Genomic DNA, 6,132 nt, shown 5'->3' on the forward strand with positions numbered 1-6,132 from the left:
AAATTTTTTTTGAATAGATTATACTTGCAATCAGTACAAGAGTGATATAAGGGGAACAAAGTGAGTGAGGTAAGTTTCCTTTACTTACCTGGCCTGCGGGTTCCTTCCCCCAGAGGCATCCAGTTACCAGTTTGTTTTATATCTTTGCAGAGATATTCCACACATTAGCAAACACATAGTAGGGATAAGTGTGCATGTATTAACAAACAGTAGTGTTCTCTACACATTGCTCCGTGCCTTGCATTCTCAGTATGTCCTGAAGACCCTTCCATATTGGTGCTTGTAGAAGAACGTGTTCTTTTTAGCAGCTGTGAAGAATGCCATTAAGTGAATGTAGTGTGATTTATTAGTAAGTTCTTTATTGATGGGTGTTATTCCACCCATAAATGTATAATTATTCAGTAAATAAATATTTATTCTGTTGATTTCAATCCTTTTGTTATTATAGGAAAGTTGCATTGTATATTCTTGTACACACATTTTATATTTGTGAAGCAGTATCTGGGAGTAAAGAGTATGTGTATCCATTTAAAATTGTCAAATTGTTGTTAATAGCATATTGGTATGAACGTCTGCCTTTGGCTCAGGTCATTATCCCGAGGTCCCGGGACCAAGTCCCGCACTAGGCTCCTTGCAGGGAGCCTGCTTCTCCCTCTGCCTCTGCCTCTCTCTCTCTCTGTGTGTGCCTCTCGTGAATAAATAAATAAAATCTTAAAAGAAAAAAAGAGTTGGATGTTTAACTGACTTAGCAACCCAGGTGCTCCAAAATCTTCGTGTAATCTTAAATATTTTATTTAACTCTGGCTCTGCCAGGTTTTGGGGGGTTTTTTTTGTTGGTTTTTTTTTTCTTTACCAAAATTGTACAGGGGAAAAAAGAAGGTGGATTAGTTGGCATTTACTTTCTTTACCTTCTAATTCTTTTAAGAGACATGCCAACAAGCTGTGGAGAAAATAGTGTAAAATGGCTATATAGTAAATAGCCAGAAGGAAAGGACATGGCAGTCAAGAGGACTTGAATGGCCAGTTGATAATTCTTATATGTTGGTTTGGATTCAAGCCTTTCTTCTGAGGAACATTTTGTCCACCATGTATTTCCATCTACACAATCATGCCTATGTCCATAGAGAGGTCAGGAGAAAGTAGCCATCATTTACTATGTATGGGAACAGAAGTCATACAAGTACAATGGTCATTTTTTTCTACTTTCTATATCAGCAGGTATGATATGAAAAGTTTTCATGTAAGAAGCAGTCTTGGAGATGCAGTTAATATCATGGAGACCAAAGTGTCATCATTTAGGGTTTTTTCTTTAAGATTTTATTTATTTATTCATGAGACACACACACACACACAGAGAGAGAGAGAGAGAGAGAGAGAGAGAGAGAGAGAAAGAGAGAGAGGCAGAGATACAGGCAGGGGGAGATGCAGGCTTCACGCAGGGAGCCCAATGTGGGACTCAATCCTGGGACTCTAGGATCATGCCCTGAGTCAAAGGCAGATGCTCAACCGCTGAGCCACCCAGGTGTCCCATAGGGTTTGTTTTTTAATGTTTGTTTGTTTGTTTTTAATGGTTTATAGTGTTTGTTTGAAATCGTTGCATTTTCCTAATAACAATCTTTGTGACATTATATCTAAGACCGAAAATCAGATCAATGAGGTACTTAAGAATTTTCATGTTTACTTGGCTTTAATTGTATTAGTATCTGCTTCAGTTAATTTTAACAAATAATAAAATTAGCTAGAATATTTTAAAAAGATTTTTTTTAAGTGAATGGTATGTTTTTTTCCAAGTGGAGACCCTAATTATTAGGTTTGGGTGGTTCTTCAGATAGCCATCTTAATTTTTTATGCATTTAACCCCATGTTATCTGAAAAATAGGGATGAGCATTCTTAGTTTTTTTAAAGTAGAAAATACAAAACAAAAACAGTTATCTTGGGAGACAGGGCGCTTAATACAGTGAAGCAATGATTACCTAAAACATTATTGGAATTTCTTCTTTGAATTTGCTTCCTGAACCTGTTTCACATCAGTCAGATTTTTAAAAAGGGCCCTGTAGGATCAGACACCAGTATGGGGCAGACTGGGAAGGAAAAGTTGCTGTTTCTTATAATGACTTGAGTATAGCAGGTGTACTGAAATAGGCTAAGATATGGATCATACTGGGTATCCTTGATCTTTCCTCACATGTGGCTTTATAGAGTAATACACTAGAGGAAAGACTATCAAGAAACTTTTTATTGCTTAAATGCGTTATCTTTTACTTTTTATCTTAATAAAGTTCTGTGACCTCTACTTATTTTTCTTTTCTTTTCTTTTCTTTTCTTTTCTTTTCTTTTCTTTTCTTTTCTTTTCTTTTCTTTCTTTTCTTTTCTTTTCTTCTTTTCTTTTCTTTCTTTTCTTTTCTTTCTTTTCTTTTCTTTTTTCCTTTTCTTTTCTTTTCTTTTTTTTCTGCTTATTTCATAAAGCAAGTTAAGCAAGTGTGGCCCTTGATAAATTATAAACTTATATCTCTTTGGGTTTAGAAATTCCCTTTTGAATGCTGTTTTCTGAATTTGGATTAGAGATCAGAGCCAGTATACATCTTTCCCAGAGGGCAGCCAGTGAATTCTTAGAATTTTAAGTCATTACCTTAAAAATGTAGTACTAATTTTCATTTAGGAATACAAAGTGCATTGTATTGATGGCCTCAAAAAACTAATAGTAATAGTAGGGGTGAGTGTCAGGTGTAACTCATCAGTTCTGCTATCTTTTGCAGAGCCTGTGCAATTATTTGGCCAGAGGCTAGGATATGGCTATTATCAGTTCAGGTACTCAGTGATGCTTCTGGAATTGTTTAATCTGGAAGTGAAGATACTGGGGGTGGTTCGAATCTTTTTAGTTCTGTGTCAGAGCCAGTAGTAAGTGAGAAGGAAGGGGCAGGGTCTCAGCTACAGCTCTGGGCCTCTTAAAGGCAAGCCAGCATCCAGACCAGACAAGATGAGAGTCCCAGGAGAGGCCAGAGTTCTGCTATATAAGCCCAGGAATCCCGGGAGGCTTGAAAGGCAAGGAAGGAATCCTCATCAAAGAAAGAGTGTGTAGTCCTGTGTTTTGGGAGTTCTGCCTCTGGTAAAGAAGCATCTGACTGTGAATGTGCCACGGAAGTGCATTGTCTTCATCAATAGAAGTATCATTGCAATGGATCTAGCTTACAGGATAGTGAAGTGCACTGTATTTGTTCTCTGTAGCAGATGTGCCTAATAACGTGATCCTGTTCTGTCTCACAGAAATCTTGCAGGTAAAACTTTAATTAGTTTCCTCACTATTTTGACCCTAAAGCAACCTTAGATTATTTAAAAAATCAACTTTTTATTTTGGAATAATTCTAGACTCACTGGCAAGTTTACAAAGTTACAGAGAGCTCTGCATATGGCTCACTCAGTTACATTACATGGCATATAATGGTCAAAACTAAGAAACCAAGATTGGTGCATCACTGAAATTCCAGACTTTCTTTGGATTTTACCAGTTTTTATACTAATGCCTTTTTTCTTTGCAGGATCCAGTATGTCACATTGCATTCAGTTAATCATGTCTCTGTACTCTCATCTGATCTCCTCAGTTTCCCAGACTTCCCTTCTTTTTTATGACATTGGCAGTTTTGAGGAGTTCTGATCAATGTATTTTGAGGAGTTCTGATGAATACCTGATGAGGTATTTTTTTTAATGTCTGTATTTATTTATTTATTTATTTATTTATAATTGGAGTTCAATTTGCCAACATATTGCATATCACCCAGTGCTCCTGATGAGGTATCTTGTAGGCTGTCCCTCAATTTGGATTTGTGTGGAGCCTTTGTCATGACTAGACTAAGGTTATAATTTTTGAGGAAGAATGCCTGAAAGGTGAAGTGCCTTTCTCATATCCTATCAGTGGTATATGATCTTTTTTTTTTTTCAAAGATCTTATTTATTTATTAGAGACATAGAGAGAGAGAATCAGAGACACAGGCAGAGGGAGAAGCAGGCTCCATGCAGGGAACCTGACAGGGGACTCGATCCCGGGTCTCCAGGATCCCACCCCAGGCGGAAGGCGGTGCTAAAATTGGTATATGATCTTAACATATACCAATGATCTTAACACCGACTTATTACCGGTGATGTTAAGCATAGGCATTCGGTTAAGGTACTGTTTGCCAGGTTTCTCCACTGGAAAGGGACTATTTTTCCCTTTTCCATACTGCATTCTTTGGAAATTGGTCACTAAGTCCAGCCCACACTTAGAGGAGGAGGAATAAGGATTAAGCTTCACCCCCTTCAGGAGGTAGTATCTACATCTTTTTTGGAATTCTGTAAAGGAAGATTTATTCCCTTTTTCCCCTGTTTTTTTTTTTAATTGTCATTAATTTATATCAGTATGGACTCATATATCTGTTTTGGGTTATAACCATGCTGTTTATTTGGTTGTTCAGATTGTTCCAGTTTTGGCTACTGGGGTCTATTCCAGATTGGCTTCTGTCCCTTTGACATGCCCTCATTCTTCTGTTACTTGAGCACTTCTTACTTTCTGGAACTAGAAGATGTTCCAGGCCTATCTTTTGTCTTCCCTGTTCTCACTTTGGAATCAGCATCTCTGAAAGGAGTGCTGGTTCTTTTCACTGGAGAAACCAAACTCTGAGCATTGAGTGTATCTAGTACTAGTAGGTAGGTCCTCTCAGAGGATGGAGCTAGGAAGTACACGTATGTATACCAGCCAATGTATGTATGCATATTTGCGGTTATTCCTGAATCTATCCATCGGTCTATATATATATATACATTAAGCATGGATTCACGCTCATGTCTCTGACTCTGATCCAGCTCCACAGTGTGTATTCTAGTCTTCTCCCCTTGCTTACCTGCATTTCCTCCTCTGATAGTAAGAATACTGTCTCGCACCATCCGCTATAGTGGATGGTGGATTTACTTATTTATTCAGTCCTCTATACAGGTAAAGCAAATTCTGTGTTATTAATCATACTCCCATGAGCAACAAATTTGCCGAGTATGATGTTTATGTATACTTTCATACTTTCTTTTGTCTTCAGCCTTACAGTTTTTGGTTGAAAAACATTTTCTGAAGTAACTTAAGTCAGCTCCTTTTCTCCCTCACTCTCTTCAATGAGTTTATGTCATACATTTATAATACATTAGGTTCACTTGTCGTGGTCTGCATTCTACCTTGGAATCCCCTGATAGCCTTTTGATTGTTTAAAAAATAATTTAAGCTTTGTGCAGTGGCAGTATCGTAGCCAATGAGATTTATCTGAGGAGCGATTATTGCCAATTGAAAAAATAATTTATATACACTAAAGTGTACTATTTGGGTTTTGTTTGTTTGTTTTTAAGATTTTATTTATTTATTCATGAGAGACACAGAGAGAGGCAGAGACAGAGGCAGAGGGAGAAGCAGGCTCCATGCAGGGAGCCTGATGTGGGACTTGATCCCAGGTCTCCAGGCTCACACCCTGGGCTGAAGGCAGGCGCTAAACTGCTGAGCCACCCAGGCTGCCCTAAAGTGTACTGTTTGTAAGGTATAGTTCTGTGGGTTTTGACTAATACATAAAGTCATGTACCAAATAGAGTGGTTATATCACCCTGAAAACTTCCCTGTATATATCCTCATAGCCACCTACCACCACATTGTCAGTCTTAGACACCACTAATCTATTTTCCATACCTATAGTTTTGCCTTTTTCAGAATGTTACATGAATGGAATCCTGCGGTATGTAGTTTTTCACTCAGCAAAATCATGTAAGATTTATCCATATTGTTAAGTGAACCAGTAGGTCGTTTTTTTTAGTCATCGACTAATATTCTGTTCTGTGGATAGACCACAATTTGTTTATCCATTCACCTGTTGAAAGACATCCTAGTTGCTTCCAGTTTTGGACCTTTATAGATAGGAGTGTGATTGCTGGGTCATACTGTAGTTTATATCTAACTTTTTATAGAAACTGCAAAACTGCAGCATTGGAGTTTAATCACTGATTTGGGGGATTTTTTTTTTTTTTTTTTTGAGGGCAGGGTAGGTAAGTAAGATTGAAGCTTTTTTTTTTTTTAAAGATTTTATTTATTCATTCATGAGAGACACAGAGAGAGAGAGAGAGAGAG

General features: G+C 37.5%; 1 pseudogene; it reads left to right on the forward strand.

The window, feature by feature from the left end:
• The first annotated feature begins 5,243 nt into the window (after nt 1-5,243).
• On the forward strand, nt 5,244-5,366 carry LOC121480428 (annotated as a pseudogene).
• Nucleotides 5,367-6,132: the final 766 nt, after the last annotated feature.

The sequence above is a fragment of the Vulpes lagopus genome, chromosome 21 (genome assembly GCF_018345385.1).
Source record: "Vulpes lagopus strain Blue_001 chromosome 21, ASM1834538v1, whole genome shotgun sequence".
Taxonomy (NCBI): Eukaryota; Metazoa; Chordata; class Mammalia; order Carnivora; family Canidae; genus Vulpes; species Vulpes lagopus.